This window comes from Myotis nattereri (genome assembly GCF_964212035.1).
Source record: "Myotis nattereri genome assembly, chromosome: 8".
Taxonomy (NCBI): domain Eukaryota; kingdom Metazoa; phylum Chordata; class Mammalia; order Chiroptera; family Vespertilionidae; genus Myotis; species Myotis nattereri.
This window is the reverse complement of record NC_138083.1, coordinates 41,720,762-41,742,811: the sequence shown is the minus strand read 5'-3', so window position 1 is coordinate 41,742,811 and position 22,050 is coordinate 41,720,762. Positions and strand designations below refer to the sequence as shown.

Here is a 22,050-nt window from a genome sequence, read left to right as displayed (position 1 = left end):
GTAATACAGGTATTACAGAAATATATGTTTATGTACATTAGAACACATGTCCAAGAAATACTGAGCAACAATTCTCCATTTTCTCTCCCCCTGGGTCCTGGCAACCACCATTCTACTTTCTGTTTTTATGAATGGGAGTACTCTAGATTCCTCATATACGTAAAATCACACAGGATATACATGTATTTTTTGTGACTGGCTTATTTCACTTAGCATAATGTCCTCAAGATTCATCCATGTTATGGCATGTGTCAGAATTTCCCTCCTTTAAAGGCTGAATAATATCCTATTTTATGTATATACCACATTTCACTTATTCATCCATTGACGAACACTTGGGTTGCTTCTACCTTTTGACTATTGTGAATAATGTTGCTCTGCACATGGGCATACAAATATCTCCTTGAGATCCTGCTTTCAGAGATTTGGACTATATGCCCAGAAGGGGTATCGCTGGACCATATGGTAATTCTTTTTTTTTTTTTAATATTTTGAGGAACGGCCACATTCTTACAGCAGCAGCACCATTCCCCATTCCCACCAACAGTACAGAGGTTTCCAGTCTCTTCACATCCAACGTGGTATTCTCTGGGTTTTTTGAAAAACAAAAACAAAACAAAAAAACCCAAGTGGGTGTGAGGTCAAATAAAATTTTAATGAAAAGAACGGGCATTAGAATTCTGAGAGAGAACCAAGCTTCCAGAATCTAGGCAGCACCTGGCCATACATTTGCCAACATAGGGGAGAATTTGCTCGCCTTATTCTCTTCCAGGTACAGGTTCTCAGGATAGTTTCTCTTGGCATTATCCTGTCCTTGCCTTAGGTTCCAGAAGAGGTTAAAATGGTGTTCAGCTGCCACCCAGAAGCGTCATCTTTCTCTTTAAAAAACACTCCCTCCCCTCTGCAGATCTGGCCCCCTCCAGAGGCCAGTCCACACTGCAGGCTTCCCTCTCTCCCTGCATCTAAGGGCAGGGACAGGGTGCAGCTGTAACCAGACCCGGAGAGCGTCCAGGATGCACCTGTGGATCAGAACTAATGGCATTAGGCGATCATTCAGGGAATAGAGCAGCAATTACCCCTTGGATGCTTTCTCCAAGATGACCACATGCAGAACACCAAGAGGGGAGAGAGTAATGAATCACCAAGTGAATTAACTGGAAGCTGCTCTAATTAGCGTTATAATTTTTCATGAAAACACTAATGAATATGAAATAATGTGGCCATGAAACCACTAGGACAATTAATCCTTGGGAGTAATTTGGGGTCAGGAAAGGATTCTAGAGGCTGTTTAAATTGACTTCCATGTTGAGAATTCAGGCTTTAAAATCTTATATTAGCAAATAATCTAGAGGCTCAGTGCACAAAATTTCATGCACTGGAGGGGGGGTCCCTCAGCCTGGCCTGCACCCTCTTGCAATCCGGGACCCCTCAGGGGATGTCTGCCCACCTGCTCGCTGCTCCTTACTGCTCAGCTCATTGCTTCTTAGTGCAGCCATAGAGGTGGGAGAGGCTCCCACCACCACTGCTGCACTTGCCAGCTGTAAGCCCGGCTTCTAGCTGAGCAGTGCTCCCTCTGTGGGAGCACACTGATCACCAGCGAGTAGCTCCTGCATTGACTGTCTGCCCCTTGGTGGTCAGTGCTCATCATAGCGACCAGTTCTTCTGCCGTTTGGTCGATTGGCATATTAGCTTTTTATTATAGAGGAATTGCTACTTCAGGAAAAGCAACAGTGGGGGTGTTTGTGGCCTTACTGCCTTCTTTCTTTCCATCCTTTTTTCCTTCCTTGCATCCTTCATCCTTTTTTCTTTCTTTCCTCCCTCCCTCCCTCCCTTCTTTTTTTTTTTTTAAAACGTTATTGACTTTTTGAGGGAGAGAGGAAGGGAGAGGGAGAGGGAGAGAAAGAATAAAACATTGCTGTATGAGAGAAACATCAGTTGCCTCCCATATGTGCCCCACCTGGGACCAAACCAGCAACCTGGGCATGTTTCCTGACAGAATCAAATGGGCAACCTTTTGGTGCACGGGTGACATTCAACAAACTGAGTCATACTGGCCAGGGCCCTTCCTTCCTTCTTAAGGCTCCTAGCTTTGGCAATAAAGTCCATAGTGTGAACCAGGAACCCTTAAGGGAGTTAGATGAGGACCCCCTCATCTACGTTAGTGAAAGCATAATGAACGGATTTGGCAACGTGATAAAGAGGCAGGGTCCAGACATATCAAAACCAGAAAAGATGCTACAGAGGAAACCATTCTCAGCACTTTTAGCCTCATGACCCCCTGGATGTCTGAAAAAATAACAGCTTTGTGGAAGGGGTGATCCTGATGGAGAAATAAAATGAGTTGAGACTTGTTGGCTGAGCTGCAATGTTTACATGAAAAATTGTAAAATTCTGTCAAATGTTGGGCTTGTGCTCAACATGTACCACGCTTGCAAAATGGGCTCTATCCCAACATAACTCAGTAAGGGTTCAGTCAGGATCTACTGTGTGCACAGAAGGCTTCGTGTTCTAAGCACCAGCTCAGTAAAAGGCCTGTGGTTGTTAGGACAGTTTTAAAAGGACACAGGGGTGGGGAGTGGGGTGGTGGCGGGAGTCAATAGTACTGCTGTGTGTTTGACTAGTTTGGAAGGACCATATCCAGGAAGCAATCTGGAGCCTGGCAATCTCTCTTACCACAAATTCCACCAGTGAAAATGATGCTGAAGAAGAGATCTGTCCATGAGGAACAGGGTGTCATTTGTAGTATGGAGGAAATAAGAGGTAAATGTGTTAGGTGCAGTGCTAAGTACTTGTGGTGTCTCATTTAATCTGCATACCAACTACATGATGTGAGATATCAGCCTTATCCCCATTCTATAGAGGAGGCAATCAAAGCTCTCTGAAGTTAACCACTTGCCTGAGGTCTCATAGCTAGCTAGGAAGTGGTGCAGTGGGACACAAATTGGATCTAACACCGAAGCTCATGCTCTCAATGACAACACCAAGCAATACTCTTTCCACACCCCGACCCCCGTCCCCCAGCCCAGGGAGAGTGGAAGAGAGAGGGAAAGACAGAGAGAAACACTGATATTAGAGAAACACATCAATTGGTTGCCTTCTGCATGAGCCCTGACCAGGGCCTGGGTAAGGGAGGAATCTGCAACCAAGGTATGTGCCCTTGACCGGAATCAAACTCGGGACCCTTTGGTCCGTAGGCCAATGCTCATGCAATAGCCACTGAATCAAACCGGCTAGAGACCAAGCAATTCTCTTAATGTAAAAACTATGGGAGAGTTGGTGATTCAGGCCAAATCCTTGCTTATGTACAGAGATGTTACAAAAGATAATATTAATAATGATAACAGCTAAATTAGCAAACATTCACAATGTTGTTCTAAGCATCTAAATTAGTTCATTTAAGCTCCTTTAAGGTACACTTTCTGATGTACTTACCATTTCAGGCACAGATTGCTATGGGGTGAATTTTTATGACCCCAGGATTCATATGTTGACATACTAACCCAGGGGTCCTCAAACTACAGCCCGCGGGCCACATGCAAATACAAATACTGTATTCGTTTCCATTTTGTTTTTTTACTTCAAAATAAGATATGTGCAGTGTGCATAGGAATTTGTTTATAGTTTGTTTTTTTTAAACTATAGTCCGGCCCTCCAACGGTCTGAGGGACAGTGAACTGGCCCCCTGTTTAAAAAGTTTGAGGACCCCTGTCCTAACCCCTAAAGGTGATGGTTTTGGTTGGTGGGGCCTTTGGGAAGTGCTTAAATAACATGGGTGGAACCTTTATGAACAAAATTAGCACTTTAAGAAAGAGGCTCCAGGAAGCTCCCTAACCCCTTCTGCCATGCGAGCATTCAATGAGAAGTCCGCAACCTCACCTGACCACAATGGCACCCTGATCTCGGACTTCCAGCCTCAAGAACTGTGAGCACTGCACTTCCGTTGTTTCCAAGCCTCCGAGTTTGTGGTATTGTTATAGCAGCCCGAAAGAACTAAGATAGTGATAAAGATACACCTTGAAGACCTTGAAAATTCTAATGATTTCTGAAATATTTAAAGACTAATTAACAATGCAACAGAAAACAGATCTTTGGGACTATTTTTTAAAATAGTAAAGTAGTGCAATTTTGCCAACTCTCCAATGACAGCTCTATCACACTAGGTTCCCTTGCCCTTGAATTTGATGGAATAGCAGTCTCTAGGAAAGCTGGGATAAAAGAGGAGAAGGGTCTGTGTTGCTGTCCTCAATAGAAGAGTGGGTGGAGCTGAGAGCTAAGGACTTTCTCCTGCATCTTCCTTCCAAAGATACAAGACACTGGGAATTCCACCTCTTCACTGGGGATGAATCCTCAGACAACTCATCCTATTTGTTTTCAAACCCAGTCTGGAATTCCAGCCTCTCAGTTATGCAAATAAGACCTTTGTATACCCCAAAGGAAGCCTTGAGCTACACTGTGAATTTGTAAACAGAAGTCCCAGGACTCTAGCTAATCCATGAAGGATTACCAACTTTGTTCACAATGCTCAGCATCCAAGTAAATCAGCCTGCCAAACAACAGGCAGTAAAATCTGAGGACTTTCTGGAATTGCAGGGTAAACGAGTTCAGGGTTAGCTTGTTATGAATAACAGGGGACTACATCTGCCTACTAAGGGTGTCATTTCGTCATATCCATGGGAAGTGTAAGCACTGGGTATTGATTCCTAGGATGCCATTTCATATGTACGCAGAACAAATCCAGCTAAACAAAGTTATCTGCCCAATGGAACTCAAAAATATTTCTCAATTTAATTTTCAATAGACTTCAATGTGAAGGAAATTTAATTAGGTAAGTAACATAGAACACAATGAAATGTCCATTAAAATTGCTTCCAAAGGTTTAAAATGTTTTCCTTCTGCATACAATGTGTTTAGAGCAGCTGAGATATCTATGTTAGTACAATGTCTTGGAAAGTAGGGCGAGGAAATCAATGTGATCACCTCTCTGAATTAAGTATGCACAAATGAGAGCAACTGAGATCCATATAAATCAGCTCAAGTAGCCCTCTGTGTACCAGACCATTAGGGGCAGGCAGAGAAGAAGGACGAGGCAAATAAACACATTGACTAGGGGCATACTCACTAATGGGAGGCATCTCTTAACACCTGCATTAAGAATCAAGACAAAACTGTCAAGTAGTTTTTAACACTGCTTATGATTTTAAAACCACATGCCCCAGATATAAAACCCAAGGTTAAAAAACAACAACAAACCTTAGGCATTGTTGGGAGTCACAATGAGTCAATCTTTTGACCTTTTTGATATCGCCTTCTAATTGCTTGTATATTCACTGTCGAACCCTGAGCAAAGGGTTCCTTCCCATTGTTTGGAGTTTATCAGCACAGAATAACCGAGATCTGAATTGGATGGCTGAGCTTCTGCAGGCAACTGATGTGGGCTTTTGTACCTTGGATGTTTGGTGGTTATTTCAGTGGAAAAAAAAAGCAGAAAAGTTTAAAATGAAGCCTTGTTTTAAAATACATATAGAGCTACATGTAGTCATCTGCTGGGGCTGGAGGGGACCTCCTAGTAGGACAGGAGAGTGGGGACCAATGGCATTCCATATTTACTGAGTGCCAACTACGTTTTAGGCACCGTGCTAGTGCTAACAAGACGGTGAAGGAAAGCAAAGCCCAGAGTTCCTGCTACTATGCGACTGTAGGTTAGGCATGTCCACAAACAGTCATAGTACAAAGAAACATAGCTCCTGTCCAGTTGGGCATAGTTATGTTACTTGGCTACAGTATAAAATAGTAAAGAACTTTGAAATACTTTCAGATTTACTTTCTGATTGTTGCCAAATTTGTTTTCCTATCCTATCCCTACCATAGAAATGGCTTCCTGCAAGAATAAAGGTGCGGCCCTGGCCGGGTGGGTCAGTTGGTTAGAGTGTCATCCCATGCACCAAAAAGGTTATGTGTTTGATTCCCAGCCAGGGCACACACCTAGGTTGTGGGTTCTCTCCCTGGTTGGAGTGACTACAGGAGGCAACCTATTGATGTTTCTCCTCACATTGATATTTCTCTCTCCCTTCCTCTCTCTCTCTAAAATCGATAATTTAAAAAGCACATTATCCTCAGGTGAGGATTAAAAAAAAACACCAACAGCCAAAACCGGTTTGGCTCAGTGGATAGAGCGTCGGCCTGCGGACTGAAAGGTCCCAGGTTCGATTCCGGTCAAGGGCATGTACCTGGGTTGCGGGCACATCCCCAGTGGGAGATGTGCAGGAGGCAGCTGATCGATGTTTCTCTCTCATCGATGTTTCTAACTCTCTATCTCTCTCCCTTCCTCTCTGTGAAAAATCAATAAAATACATTAAAAAAAAAATTTTAAAAAAACCAAACACCAACAGAATAAAGGTGTACCAAAACATGTGATATGAGGTAGACTGAAAAAAAAAAAGCTCCAATTCAATCCTTCTCTTACCCATGTTCCTTATGTAACCTTGTAGTCCTTTCACTCTGTCTCTGGGCTCAGCCATGTAACTTGCTTTCACCAGTGGAATGTTAGAGTATATTATTGCTTGCACATTCCCCTTTGCCATTGCCATGGTCCCAGGAGAAGATGGGAAATATGTAGAGTAGAGCCACCCACACACATGATCAAGCCAGCTGAATCACAGATGTATTGGCAGGCCCAGCTGGGACCAACCTAGATCAGCTGAGTCCTGCAGATAAGTGCGAAAAAAATGCTTACTTACCACTGCATTGCATGAGTTTTGGAATGGTCTGTTACATGCCAATGGGTAACTGATACATAGCACATAACAGAAGTTTAATTAACTCTGTACTTTATTTCCTTTCTCTCTTCATCCCCAACATCCAAAGCCATCTTATCCCTCAGGTCACCACTCTAGGTGAGGGGTTCTGTGGGAAAGTCTTGAAGACAGTTCAACAGCCTATTACCCAACAGCTACTTTATACAAATTATCTCTAATACTTTCATCTAATACTCTCGAAGGTGGACATATTATTTCCACTTTATAAAGGAGGAAACAGAGACTCAGAGAGGCTAAGTTAGAGCTAGTAAAGGCAGAGTTAGAATTAATACCCAAGCCCGTCTGATTCCAAAGCCAAAGCCACTGATCTACCCTACAGAGGAGGGGGAAAAGGAGTGCTTGATGCCTCCACTCCCTTCCCTGCAGCCAAGGAGAGAGGAATCTGGGTTATAAAGACACTGTTCCCAGGACCTGCTCTAGACTTCCTCTCTTCTGAGCCTGGGGCTCCTTGCCCACCTCAGATAGGGATGTTCATATCTCAGGGACTCATTCGGAGGAGGCAGAACACAGGATCCTGAGCTGCCGTGGCTTATGATAGAAAAACCCGCCTATCCCTACTGTGAATTTTCCTCCCTTTCTTCCCCAATCCAGTCATCTAGCTATTCTCCACCCTGCCCTTTTAATTGACTTTCCAGAATTTGCCTATGGAAGCTCAGGTCTGAGGCTCTAGATGGAAAACTGGTCAGGGAGCGGTGAGCTCAGCAGTACTAACTCCTGTTCCCACTTTGAAAGATGGCAGAAGAGGAGGCTAGGGCACTGAGCAGAAGAGAATAAAGGAGAGTGTGTGCCCTTTGGTGCCAGCTCTGTCCAGGCCATGGTGCCCCAGCCAGAGGAGAGTTGGACCTCTGACTGGGAGTCCAAGGCTTTTCAGAGAGGCCTCAGAGCTGCCTCCTGCTCTGGCCAAACTTTCCTGTCTCTGCCTACTTGTCAAAGGAAACTTGGTTGTCTATGCAAGGCACACAAACGACAGTCACTCCAGCCAATTGCTTACTGAGCATCTCTGCTGCAATGCATTCAACTAAAGGCAAGAAGAAAAAGTCTAGAACAAGCATGTCAAACTCGCAGCCCCACGCCGGCCACGAGTTTCACATGCTTGGTCTAGAATGTTTTAAAATTAACACTGAGTTCTGTTCATATGTACTTGATCTTCATAGTTTGTAAAATGAATGTCAAAGCATAAGTGTAAAAAAAGAAAAAATATCACAAGGCAATATAGAATTTCCACACAAGACATTTAGCAAATTATTTTAGTTCCAGTTTCTTACTGAAGTTGACATAATAATAAAATCTATTTTCACTCAATGCCATATGGGTATTGTGAAGGTAAATGAGGATTTATGCACTCAAATCTTCAAAAGCCAGTAAAATCAAAGGTTAAAAAAAAGCGACTTAATTTTTTTCCATTCTTTACTATTTAGTTCAGTGCTGTGTATGCAAAACTATGTCTAACATCCCTGAAAATTTTTGAACTACTGGGTCTCAAGGATCCTAAGTAATTTGTTTATGTACTCATTTTCCAAAAGATAAAGAAATGAGAAAGGAAGAGGGTAAACATATCAATATAAGATGTTGACCTCTGGCTTTTTTCTTTACTTCTTTTTAAAGAATATATTTTTTATTGATTTCAGAGAGGAAGGGAGAGGGAGAGAGAGACAGAAACATCAATGATGAGAGAGAATCATTGATCAGCTGCCTCCTGCATGCCCCCTACAGGGAATGGAGCCTGCAACCTGGGCATGTACCCTTGACTGGAATTGAACCTGGGATCCTTCAGTCTGCAGGCTGATCTTCTGTCCACTGAGCAAAACTGGCTAGGGCTTTTTTCTTTACTCTTTACAGGTAAATTTAAATAAATAACAATCTAGGAATTTGCTGTATATCAAGTAATGACCATTTATATGCAAATTTACTTTACTTATTATTATTTTAAAATATTTTTATTGATTTCAGAGAGGAAGGGAGAGAGAGAGAGAGACAGAAACATCAATGATGAGAGAGAATCACTGATCAGCTGCCTCCTGCACGCCCCCACTGGGGATCAAACCTGTAACCTGGGCATGTGCCCTGACTGGAATCGAACCTGGGACCCTTCAGTCCTCAGGCCAACACTCTATCCACTGAGCCAAACTGGTGAGGACTACTTTACTTATTATTAAAATGACTTCAAAAGGGAAACCAGTCTCTCTGATTTGCTAATGTGTTTGCAGGCTCAATTGTTCTAGTATTTCTATCAATGAACAAAACATTTATAGACAAGAATATCCCTTTTCAAAAAGGAGAGCGAGAAAATAAGGCCAGACAGAAGTACACATATACCAACCATTCCCCCAGAATGACTGGTTTCTGACTTGAGATTCTGTGTACAAGGTGATGTTAGTGAAAGAGAGAGGGAATAAAATAAGAGACTCGTATATGGTGGTAATGGTGAAGGGGGCGAGGAGACTGAGTTTGTGGACTTGCAGCAAAGATGTTCAGATGCAGAAGGAAATACGGATCTGGAGCTCAGGAGACATATCAAGGCTGGAGAGAGACTGGCAGTCCTCAGTGTAGAGAGATAGTAAACCAATTGATGAGATTACCCAGGGTGAGTTCACTGAGTGCAAAAATAAAATAGCCTGGGCCAGAATGCCGAGCTAGCTGGACGGAGCAAGAGGAGCCCAGAAAGGAGGCTGAGAAGGAGCGATCAGAATGTTAAAAAGAAAAATAAGAGAGTACAGTATTTCAGAAGTCAGGAGAAGAAAGGGAAAGCAAAAGGTGGTCAGCAGTGTGTCAAATTCTGTGGAGAGGCCAGATTAAGAACTAAGAAGTGTCCATTGGATTTGGCTACAAACACCTCAATAGTGACATTAGTAAGAGCAGGTTTAGTAAACAGGTGTGGGTGGAACCAGACTAAAGCCCTGGGCCTGAAATAGGAGGTTAGAAATAGGCACTGAATTATAGTAACTCTTTCTAGAAGTGAAAGGAAGGAAGGAAGAGATAAAGCTAGAACAGGTGTTGTGGGGAACATTAAAAAACAAATGATAGACAAGCCCAGCAGGTGTGCTCAGTGGTTGAGCATCGACCTATGAACCAGGAGATCACGGTTCGATTCCTGGCCAGGGCACATGCCTGGGTTGTGGGCTCAATCAATTGATCCCAGTGTGGGATGGGAAGGAGGCAGCCAATCAGTGATTCTCATCATTGATGTTTCTATCTCTCTCTTACTCTCTGAAATCAATAAAAATATATTTACAAAAAACACACACAAAAAAACAACAAAAAACCAGAAGACACTGAAACACAAAAATACTGATGGGAAGTATTTTATGAGCACAGAAAAACTTGGAGCCCTAAGAAGCCAGGAGAGGCAGGGGCCCAGAATCAGGTCAAGGAATTGGCCTTTCAATAGGAAGACTGTCTCTTCTTTTTCAGAGGAATTTTTAGAAAATGATGAGAGGGATTAGAGTTGGGAATGAATAAAGAATTCACTCTTGTGCCTGGAACATGAACTAAAGTGAACTCATTCACTGAGCTCATTAGGCATACATTAGGAGGCAACTGAATCCAAGATTTTAAAAAACCTTTTAGATTTAGGAATTTGTCATACTGTTTCAGAAAAGTAAAAAGTTCGTTCATTCTACACACTTTTTAGTACTTAAAATCAAAGAAGACTATAGGCGAGGTCCTGTTTACATAGCAGTCTTGTCAAAATATTCTTTTAAAACCACACTGAGTTCACTAGATGAGAAATGCATTTAGTGCCATCTTGCCGAGTAGACTGCTTTATTTTTAAATTTAATTTATGGGGTGACATTGGTTAATAAAATTATGTAGGTTCCAGGTGTACAATTCTATAATACATCATCTGTATATTGTATTGTGTGCTCACCACCCTAAGCCATTTATCCCCTGTTTACTGTCTTCTACCTTCGCCCACACCCCTTTCCCTCTGGTAATCACCTCACTGTTATCTGTGTCTATGGACTGCCTTATTTTTAATAAAATGCAGTGATGCATATAAAAAAGACTTTTAAAAAAGAACTTTGCTAAAAAACAAAATAAAACAAAAACCTTTTTTAAAAAAGGACTTTGCTTACTGTCAAATCCATTTTACTGGAAAAGATTTTGATAGTGCAAATTCAAAGATCATACAGCTTGAAAAACTGCTTTTATCAGTGTTTACTAAACAGATCTAAAACAAGTTCTTATATCTGATTCAAATATGTTCTCGAAAATATGTTCCTATTCATTTTTAGAGCAAAATTTTAGATATTTAAACACAGAAAATCATTTTTTCAACATTGAGAATCAATGCTCTACCAGATTAATTTTGGGCTGGATTTTCTTTCTTCCTTTCATCCAAGAGCCACTTGGAATTTAAAAGTGAATTGTCACAGGGAAGAAAATCTCATTTATCATACCCCTGACTTTCTTTTAAAGGGGACACACTTGTCTGTTCCTATGCTCCACCTCCCTTTAGTAATAAATTAGGTTTGAAGTATAAAATTCCTTGAAATAAAGCAAGAGTTTTACATTTTAATTAGCTTTGGGAAAGCAAAGGCCATTTTGCTAGAAATGCATAAAGATGTGAATTGTCCCCAATTATAGGCCAAAAGGGCCCACCTGCCTCTTTTCTCTGGAATAAGAACACAAAGCAGAGCAGCCAGAGCCAGGGGTCAGTGCCTGATGTCAGCTCCCCCCTGGTCAAGGCCATAGCACTCCACCGTGTGGCTTGGGGGACGTGGCTCGACCATTGGCCCCAAACAGCTGTGGAGAGACACTTCTCAAAGAGAACCCCATCACGGATGGCTCTCCTGAAATCAAACCCGGTTTCTAGATTTTTTGGAGATAGTGCTGTCCCGTAGCTGGTTCTCCCGTCAACATTTTGCTGATATAAAGTGACAGTATTGTTTAATATAATGAAAGCCATGTTTTCAAAAATCAGAAGTATGTGGGGGCGAAAGTATCCATTTGTGTATACCTGTGTGTGTGGCGGTGTTGTTGGGGGGTGGGCAACCAGACTGTAAACCTTGAGAGGAAATCTGAAATATCACGTTGAGAGCAGCAATCAGTGCCTGCAGAAGGCAGAACATCGTGAAAATAGTTTAATCCCTCCAGCCCCCACTCAAAAAAAAAAGGTAATGGTCTTCCTCTTTGTAAGGAAAGGGTCATTTAGCACCTTTTGTCCTGTCTTCACCAATGCCTCCTCTCCCTTTGTTATTGCTGATCTCCTTGGAGAACCAGAGTCATGGGTGCAAGAGGAAAATCTGAGGTTCTGTTCAGTCTGGGGGGCAGGGGGTGTGGAGAGGGGCACTGAGATCTAGAGAGCTGGAGCTACTGATCAGGGTGCTGCCCGGATTTAACCCCATAGAGGGCCCAGCTCCGGGTTGAGGTGGAAACTAGCTCAGATTGCAGCCCCCCGAGCGCTTGGCTCTGGGCTCCCCATGGCGCTGTTCGTGGTGCTGAAGCCTGCGCCCAAGCATGGAGTCAGCAACCCACCCACTGGCGCTAGGCTGCCAGGGGCTTTGGGTCTGATCGATGTGAGCCGAGTCTGGAAACAGTTGCCGCCCACAGAGCTACAGCCAGCTCCACAGCTTGGCTCCCAGGCTAGCTCATTGGCTCACTTCTTTGCAATTGCAAAATGCCTGGTTCACTTTTTCTCTTCCCAGGAGATTTCACAGAGCCCACCTCTGGCTCGCTGCTTTGGCATATCTCTTTCCTGATGTCCTCCCTGCCCATACTAATTCTCTCCTACCCTCTCACTTTTGTGCAATATTTTACCTTTTCAGAACACCTTACAGTGGGTATAGCCCTCACTGGCACCATCAATTGAACCATTTCTCTTACACACATAACCATTCCTCTCCTCTCCCACAGATTTTTTTCTTTCTTTTTTTTTTTTTTTCTGTCTCTGCCCCTCTTTCTCCAAGCACTTTCCATCTAAGCAGGAGACTATTATCTCAATGTGCAGACTATAACCGGACACAGCAGAATCACTGATTTCTCTTTGGCAATGAATGAGAAAAGGCAGACGTTAGAGTCCCAAATGACCAGGAATAAGTCCCAGAAGAAATGTCTAGGGAAATATAGGTAGTGGTCAGGAGGATGAGGAATGGGGTCCCAGATCTAGGAACAAAGTGGAGGAAGGGACCTGCGCCTTGTGGGAGGCTGCAAGGCTCATTGCAGTGAGATGACTCCCGGCAGGTGGCACTCTAGTTCAAGGTGCTCTCCGAGGAAGCCTTAACTGCTGAGTCCACCCCAACGCTCTTTCTGTTAAACAACCCGAGCCCTGTTTGGAGGTCTGTCTTCCTCTTGATCCAAGCACTTATCCAGACTATATTCCTGCTAAAAAGCAGCGTTTGCACAATTCTATTTACTGTAACTCACAGGGATGAAGAGAACATAAATAGAAAAGAAAGGGTCAGGGGGAGGATTCTTTTCTGATGTGATTGATGGTACTCAGATCAAAATTGTTTAATCATCAATAACGTGATTCAGCAATTGGGAAATGTGAATAAGTTTTGTAACTGCTTGCTGTGCCCAAAGCCCTGGAGGGGCCCACTCGGTTGGGCCAAGTTTGGGGAGGGCAATGCCAGCAGGATGCTCCCTCCCTCCTACCAGGGCAGAGCTAGCTGTGCCTACAGCCTGACTGGCCTGACCTTTGGCTTCTGCAGGAGGAGCGCCGTTGGGCAGGGGTTAATGGCACTTTGCAGGGTGCTCCAATTGAGTAAACAAAAAATGTCTTGCCCTGTTCTAATGGAGCACATTATTCTGAGGCCTCAGCCTTCATCCAGGCCCCTGCAGCTGCTCTGCAGGTCAGTGCTACCAATAAAGCAATTAGCCAATGAGAAAACTCTTCTTCCCTGAGGGGGACTCTAGGGCTTTGTTGCAGTTGCTATGCTTTGCTTTGGGGTTTTAAACAGGCAACCCAAGTTGATCTGTGCCTCTTACATCAGACTCCAGGATGAGGGCAGTGAAATTGTGTGTTTGCTGAGTGTGATATTTTAAGGGACTCTAGTTAAACACAGCCTGGAGAGCTCACTGCTTCCTGTTCAATTAACCTGAACCAAAGCTGAACTCTGCCCTTTGAACTCACTCAGCAGATAAATACATTAGCTCACCTAAGGAATCATTAATATTTTTCAATCACATAAAACAAACATGAATATCTGAACACAACCCAAGAGATAACCAATTAGGAATTGCACATGCACCATGTTGGGGGGGGGGGAATCACAAATGGATGTTATTCACAGAACCAAAGGGTCAAGGAAGAAAGGAAATGGATCGAGCCAACAGTTCTGGAAACAAAGAGGACTTTCATGTTCATGTCTGCAAACACAAGCAAGACTGAACAATATTTAGCAATTCCTAGTCCATCTACACTGCTCTGTAAGAAAAGTTGTACCTTACTGTTGCCCTAGTCTCTACCCACTTCCATCAGAACACACAACTCCAAGCCCACTCTCAGTGTCCATGCTCATCTACAGAGCCCCCCAGAAAATACTCCATTGTCTGAGGACAATTCTATTCCTGATTTGCTACAAATGAACCAAAATAATTTTTGTGGAAGTATTACCGCTTTGAAGTGAACCAGCTTAAGTGAACCAAGCCAGTGGATTGATTGAAATAATTTTACAGTGGAAAATGATGTTCCACAAATGTTGCTACTCTAGCATGTAAACAGGTTTTCTCTGGTTGGGAAAAAAAAGGAGAGATGCTAAATACATCCATTTTGTCTTTATCTCTGCATGTCATCTTAGAAGAATGGGAAAAACACCCCCAATCAAATCATTACACATTTCAGTTTGATTCAATTTCACTTCCCACAATTCTGCCTCCTGACCCCTCCCCTCCTACTCTCTTTTCATTTCTGTCTGGTTTGGAGTGTGGGCTTAATGCCCAGCTATCCTAGATGAGAACACTTAAAGGAATATCACAAGTGCGAAGGGTAAATCTATTGAACGAGGGTCTTTAACTATGTGGTTTCCTTAAAGGGAAAGGTTGGATCAATAGGATCAATATGAAAGGTTTCCCTGGCCCTACATAAAAGGGTAAGGGCTTCTCTTTTCACTGGTTTAACTTTACTCTCTGACAAATGCAAATCAATGGATCTGTGTTTACAACAGATTCCCTAACAGACTTAACTTGGGTAAAGCCCAGAGCCTCGCCCTGGGGGTGGGGAGTCCAAGCCTGATCTAGAGGGATGCTCTAGGGCAGAACTCCATGATCAAGGCCCTGGGGATGCAGTGGGGAGTGAGCTGGCATGGCTACCAATCATCCTTAATGAAGGGGCTTGCTGTCCACTGGGATCCCGCTGCTGCTCTCTGTGGCTTCTCCAAACAGGGCAGAAAAATGGAAGAAACCCATTCCTCCAAGCATGTGACACAATGTAAATATAAAGGCCAAATTCCTGGGATCTGGTGAGCTAGTCAACCTTGTTTCCTACAAAAATAAATGTGGGAGGCTGACAACACAGGAATCTGAAGTGAAATATCTACAATTGCAGCAGCACAAGTATGTGAGCTCTGGAATGCTCTTTCTGCCCTTTCTTAGGTGGTAACTGGCTCTCTTAGCAATGACAAGGCAAACCACTAAAACTGGATTCTTTTCCCCTTAATTTTACCTTTCCCTTTAAAAATGTGATGTTTTCCAGAGATTACATGACTTCAAGTCAATAGCAGTTACAGAGAAATTATTTTTCTTCCTGCAGGAGAAAGTATATGTATATTTGATTACATGAGCCAAAGTCCAATGCTGATTAAATTACATTGGAGGTGTGCTTCCAACCCAAACAAAGTCTGCTTTCTACAGAAGAGTAATGGATCTTCAAATGGCGAGAGAGGCATCAAGGTGGAGGGCAGAGTCTCCCTTCCCTCTGGGAAAATTTGCATGGGCAGTTTTTCACAACAAATGTCCACAGCTTCTAGGAACCCTACCCCTCAAGTGAGACTCTATCTGCACGCCCTGCAGCCTGCCTCTATGCATTGCCTATCTACACCTTTTCAGGCACCAGGTGGGCTGACTTACTCAATCATCTTCCCTACCTCCGCCTCCCTTCCTGTCCCTTCAAAAACCTGTGCATGTTTATTTTCGGTCTTTATCTTGAGACATGGAAATAAAAAAAGCCTTTCCCAAAGTCACTGAAGTGGATTAGGGGGGCAGATTGGGTGATGAGGGGTGATGATGCCCCCCCCCCCCAGCCCATCTTCAGCAGGCTCTGCACCTGACAGCATAAATGGCCCCATTGGGCTTCCTCATCATGGTCTCTCCCCACAAGAAAAGTATCCCCCTGGATGGGGATACTTTTCCCCAGGTCAGGAAAAACAAGGGTCTGTGAGTGGTCAGGGGTGAACATAATCCAGAGGGTCTTTGAAGTTTAATGCCCAGGGTGCCTCAATATTCACCCTTTTCCCCAGGGCCCTTTATCCAGACAATTATTTCTATTTAATTCCCTCCTCATTTCCCTTCCTTTGGCAGGAACCCAGAAACTAAATCTTTCTGCTTCTCCTCTGAGAATTTCATTTCTCCAGGGAGTCTCCCTACATGATACCACTTTTCCTGAACACAGTGTCTGCCACCACCATCACCAGCCATAGCAGGTAGGGCGCAGTACTTTCTTCCTGAGAACTCCTCAAACCTCTTCCTCTAATCTTCCTTTAGAAAAAGGTTCTAATGGCGAGAAAACCCACAGGTGACCCTAAAATGATGTTTGGGGTTGAAACAGCAGGAGAAGCAGGTTCTCCATCTCTCAGGGTTCAGGCCTGGAGCTGGGGAAGGTAAGCCATGAGGGGCAGGTCCCTGTTGCCTCCATGCAGACCTGACTCAAGAGGGGAGTGGGGCAGTCTCCTCTTGGAGACACAGAGAATCTGGGGGAATCAGTTTCCCCTCTGCACCACCCTCACCACTCACCAGGATTCTCACCCTGTTTTGGGATTCTAAGATGGGGGTCGGGGAGAGTCTAAGATCCCACTCTCCAAAATGCCATTCAACCCTCAGAGAAGGAGAACATAGGGATCCTTATTGTGGGGCATGTGGGGAGGGGCAATTGTCTGCCTAACCGAAGGAAAGCACCTACCTTCAGTTTCTGTATCTGATCACGGATCACCTGACCTAGTTCACAGTAGTTTTCAGGAGCGGGGTAAGGGCACATTCTGACTAGGAATCAAGAAGCTATATCGAAGCTCCCTTCTTAAACAGATGCTACTGGTGGGAAGATGACCCTCGTGAGGGGAGGACAGAAAGAAAAAACCCATTGATCCTTTGTCACAACTCCAAGCAGAACAATTCTCCCCCACCCTCCTTTCCTTCCTCCTTTTTCTCATTTCATTCTTGGAGAAGGAAAGAAAATTCCTTTCCTTCTGGATTGAGACCTTCTCTGAAAGGAAAAGCTTAGCTTTCTCCAATTGGAGTTATAATTTCAAGAAACCAGAACAATTAAGCTCTCGTCTCACCCTCACTCTATCTCACCTCTTTCCTGTTTTCTAGTCAAATTCACCTTTACTGTTCTTTCTGGGAGAATAATCCACAGTTTGGCAAGGGAGCCGTTGGCAGGGTGTGGGCAGGAAGGAACAGCTCAGGTGGTCTTTCTTTTCTGGCCAGGACCGGTTACCCAGGGCAAACCTCCCTGCCCTGGCTAGAGGAGAGCCCCAGTTCTCTCCCGCTGGAGGGAAGAGGAGGGCATGGTGGAGAGGTCTTCCAGTCTGGTTTCTACCTTCCCGCCCCAGCCGGGGTAGGAAACAAGACTCTTCCCAGGTTGGTCTAATTGGCCTGCTGCAGAGCAGACATTTCTGAGGGATGAAGCCCAGGGCTTTGTCATCAGGCTGCGTTTAACTGTCCAACTAATGCATCTGTGTGCAAAGCCTGCGAATGGGGACATTTAATGCGAATGAGCTCTCTCTTTTAATGAGAACAGTCAAGGATGAGAGGGGATCCACGGATCCAGAAGCTGCGAGGTTAGCAGGCAGCTTTAGAGACGTTTGCAAAGTAGGGTTTGGTTATTCCCGCATATGAAGGGGGTGACTGAATTTCCTAGATGGTTCCAATGGAGGAACGAAGTTGCCCGGGACCCTGCTGGAGCAGATGTAGGGGCCTGGGGAAGGAGGAGAGGACTCCTCCAGGACAAGGAAGCTGGGAGGGCCTGGTGCAAAGCCCACACACAGCCACCTGCAGAGCCAGTGGCGGGAGCGGGAGCGCGGAAAACGCAGGAAGCGGTGTGTGCGCGCAGGGGAGCTGGGGAAGTAGGCGGGCAGTCCTGCGACCAGAGAAAGCCTAGGGTATCTGGGGCCGCTCCGGGGAGGAGCTGCAGGCAGACCGGAGAACCCGCCTGGAGCTGGGGCAGCAGCACGGCAGGGAGCGCGTGAGCCGGGCGAGCGCTCTGCTGGGAACGGTCGGGCTTACTGGAAACGCGCCGGATCAGGTTCCAGATCAATGAAATCTGGGTCCACACGTTTACGTTATTGTTGCCAGCATTAATGCTCTTTTAATCTTCTAAACATTATCAGCATCGATCTCCCTCCATATACACATTTGTTTGAGAAAGTGACATAACCACACAGTGGAAAGCCTGGAATAAAAATAAATGCGCAGCCTCTCTCGTCCAGGGCGCCGGCTGGCCTGGACTGCGTCTCTCGCGCGGCTTCGCTACTCTCCTCACATCCCGCCTCCTGGGGCCGCTCCCGTCCACCCTAATGCGTGTTGGGGAGGTGTTCTACCCGCACTCGGGGCTTGACCAAGCAAGGACAGTAGCGAGAGCTTTTTAATTATTAATCCCACCATCCAGCAGGCGAAAATATCGCGTGTTCCCTACCGACCTGGTTGCCTGTGGCCTCTTGGCCACGATCCCGAACTAAATGTAGCGAGAGGGGGGCTGAGGTGGGCAGGGAGCCTTGGGGTGGGGGGTGTGGAGTGGGGAGAGGTCTGCGAATGAAGTCCCCACTCCTTCTCCTTGATTTAGGAGGTGCCTGTCGGAGGTGTACCCTAAGACACCTTCCTCCCTGCCCCGCTCAGAAGCAGCCGAGCACACAGTTGGTGCCCTGCCATGCTCACTGCTGCAGCCTCAGGTGGCCCCAGCGGCATCTGGTCGGGTTGGTTAAGAGCCCTCTGCTGCGGGAACAGAGTTGGCTCCAGCTTGGCCCCTGGGAGTTGCTGCCCGAAGAGGGCCGGAATCTGTCCACCGCTGGGACTGGAGGCAGATTCCTAGCAGACCACCTGGGAGCCCGGGTTACAGGGTATGTTGTCAAGGGCTGAGGGCTCTGCTTTGTCTTCTGGGCGTTGGAGGCAACACTCCCCGCACTGAGGGCTTCGGTTTTTCCTCGGTGGGGCACCGAGGCTCTTGTCTGGGTTCGCTCCCTCTTTGTTCCTGTTTGTGCCTTGGTTTAGAGCAGTGGTTCTCAACCTTCCTAATGCAGAGACCCTTTAATACAGTTCCTCATGTTGTGGTGACCCCCAATTTCATTGTTACAAATTGAACATAATTAAAGCATAGTGATTAATCACAAAAACAATATGTAATTATATACGTGTTTTCCGATGGTCTTAGGCGACCCCTGTGAAAGGGTCGTTCGACCCCCAAAGGGTCGCGACCCACAGGTTGAGAACCGCTGGTTTAGGCTTTTCTTGGGCAAGCTGGAGAGTGTTGGTTCTTGAACCCGTGGGAGTGTGTCCTTCCAGCCTCTGCCACAATTCATAAAAACTGCCCCGCAGGAGCCAGCCTTGGGAAACCCCTGAAGAGGCCCAGCTGGGGGCAGTTGCTGCCTCTGCCACCCTTTCCAAACGAAATCTTGCACTTGGAGTCCATTTCTCTGAAGCCTAGTGCTGGGGCAATCTGAGTTTCCTGACATCTCCTCCCTTCCCTCTTGAAATGCTACCTTGAGCTGTGTATACACCCAGGAGGTGGGCAGGGGGAGAAGGACCTGCTTCTGTTGTGACGGTGTGCTTCACCTAAGGGTGAGGTTTGCAGGCGATGGTCCAAATCAGACATCTTAATTCTTAAGTCCCTCAAAACCCTGTCTGCTTGGGCCTCTGGCAAGACCCAGAGGGGCCCAAAATGAGAAGAGAAAAGGAAACTAAAAGGAGATAGATAGATAGATAGATAGATAGAGCGAGCCTTGTCTGGAGCGGGAGTGGGGGGGGGGGGGGGGAGGAATGGCACCACTTCTAGGCACAGGGCTGGGAGACAAGGCCCAGCAGCCCCGTGGAGCTACTAGGATTGTTTAACCCCTGGAACCCGAGCCCAACAGTGTGGGACGATTCCAATCGATCGATATTCCTGGCGGAGAAGGCCTCAGCTTTTCTTCTCCATTTGCTCCAGTCCCCTCGTGCTCCCGAGTATATAATACCTACTTACCAACCCAGCTTCTGTGTCAGTGTCTGAAGAGACTGATCTACTGACCCCAAACTGAAAAGCCTTCTATGTAATAATGACCACTCAACATGCTTGTAGTTGCTGATAGAATGACCAGATAAAAAGGCTAAAGCTCTTGTCCCTTTTCAACTTGGGGTAATAAAACAGACACACCAAATTTGAATGCTTGAAGCATTCAGGAGGAATTTCCCACTCTCTGAAGGAGGCAGTTTCAGAGGCAGTTTCGGGGCTCCTCCTAAAAGCCCCAGAGGAGTCATCCTGGGACTCTCAATGGTGGGGTTCCCGCAGAATTGCCACACAATTGCCACACTTATCCTTCAACTCAGCAAGCTTGGGGTCATTTCGGAGAGCTAACAGTAAAACATGACTTGACACACCACCTTCAGATACATAGGCAGGAAGGCAGTGCTTTGCATTTTTTTTTTTTTTTTTTTTTTAGCTCTGTCCTTTGCTCCACAGGCGTGAGGGGGCGACAGCGCTCTGAGATGGGCTGGAATGGAATAGCTGTCATCCAGCCTTTAACTGTACCCCCCAAAGACCAGCTGCCAAGTTCCTTCTGGCCGCCTATGTCCAGGAAGCTAGCACGTGCTAGAGCTCTCAGGAGAGAGACTGGGGGGGGGGGGGGAGTGGAAGGGGGGGACTAAGACAAAAGGGAACCACACTGTTGGGAATTGTCAGTAAACCTCCAATTTATATCTCACCCCTACTATCTATTCACTGCTTAATCTTTGCTAGGAACCAAGAGCAAATCAGAGAAAAATGTAGGAGAGGATGAAGACTAAGCTAAAGGAGAGAGATAAAGTAGACATCTAAATGCAAGCAAAAGTACTTGGAGTTCCCCGATTTGACAAAGCTCTTTCGGGTAAAGCTAGTTTTCTTTTTATCTTCTCAGATCATCACCGTGGGGCCGCTGGAGGCAAAGGCTGAGGTGGTCAGATCGGAAACGCCTCCTCCCCAAGCCCGGGTGAAAATGCTGTCATGTCCCCCAGGCCAGGCCGGTGTCGGTAGAGTGCACCCCATAAGCCAGGCTGGGCGGTGCGAGGAAAGCCCGGGGCGTGGGAGAGGAAGCCGTGCTTTCCCCTCCGGAAGCGCGCTGTGTGCAGCCGGCTCAGAACCCACAGAACCGCGTGAGTCCCACTGTCCACGCCTATGGAAATCACTGCCACTACGACTTATCCCCCTGATGGCCCGCGGGCCCCGAGAGATAGCTCCAGTCCAAGAGAAGCTGTCCAACCCTGTTTGCAGTATGGTACAGTGCGTCCGCCCCAGTGGGGTGCCTGGACACTTAGACCCTATGGGCCCGCGGCTGGATCCCAAGGACAGCGCAATTGCCACGCGCACCTCGCTGGCTCTGTGCGCACAAAAGCGCGCAACTGCAAGAAAGGCGCAGCCACTGCTGCGTTTTTCTCTACAGCTCCCGCCGCCCACGCAGGAGGTGTCTGTGCTCCTAGAACAATAGAGGGCTGTACCTCGCGGCTCCGCCGCTAGAGGAGGCACAAAGAGCCAAGGCAGCTCCAGAACAATGTAACCAGCGCATCAACTCGTCCCCTCCCGCTGGTCGTCAGCCCTCCCCGCCGCGGCGCGACGCGCACAATCAGCGTCCGCTTAATGCAAAGGCGGAGCCTGTAGCCCGCGGCCAAGATGCATTAACTAACCTGCATCTTAATTTCTCAGCACCTCTTCCCTGAGAGCGCCTAACCTCTCTCCAAGCCCAGCCAAACCTCGGCAAATCTCAGCAAACGCTAGGAGCGGGGCAAGGGTGGCTGGCAAGTGAGGCACAGCGCTCTCCATTCTTAGTTTCTCTTCCCCCATTCTCCCAGAGGTTAATGTGGCAGTCCAGACCCTCATCCTTGTACCCTCCCCTCGCTGTGGACAGTGACATGGGAGCTA

General features: G+C 46.1%; 1 protein-coding gene across 1 annotated transcript in view; it reads right to left on the bottom strand.

Moving 5' to 3' along the window:
• ONECUT2 (one cut homeobox 2) overlaps positions 1 to 22,050 on the bottom strand; it is a gene marked incomplete at its 5' end in the record, with an annotated part of 50,447 nt that overhangs the window by 26,465 nt on the left and 1,932 nt on the right. The window lies entirely within an intron of this gene.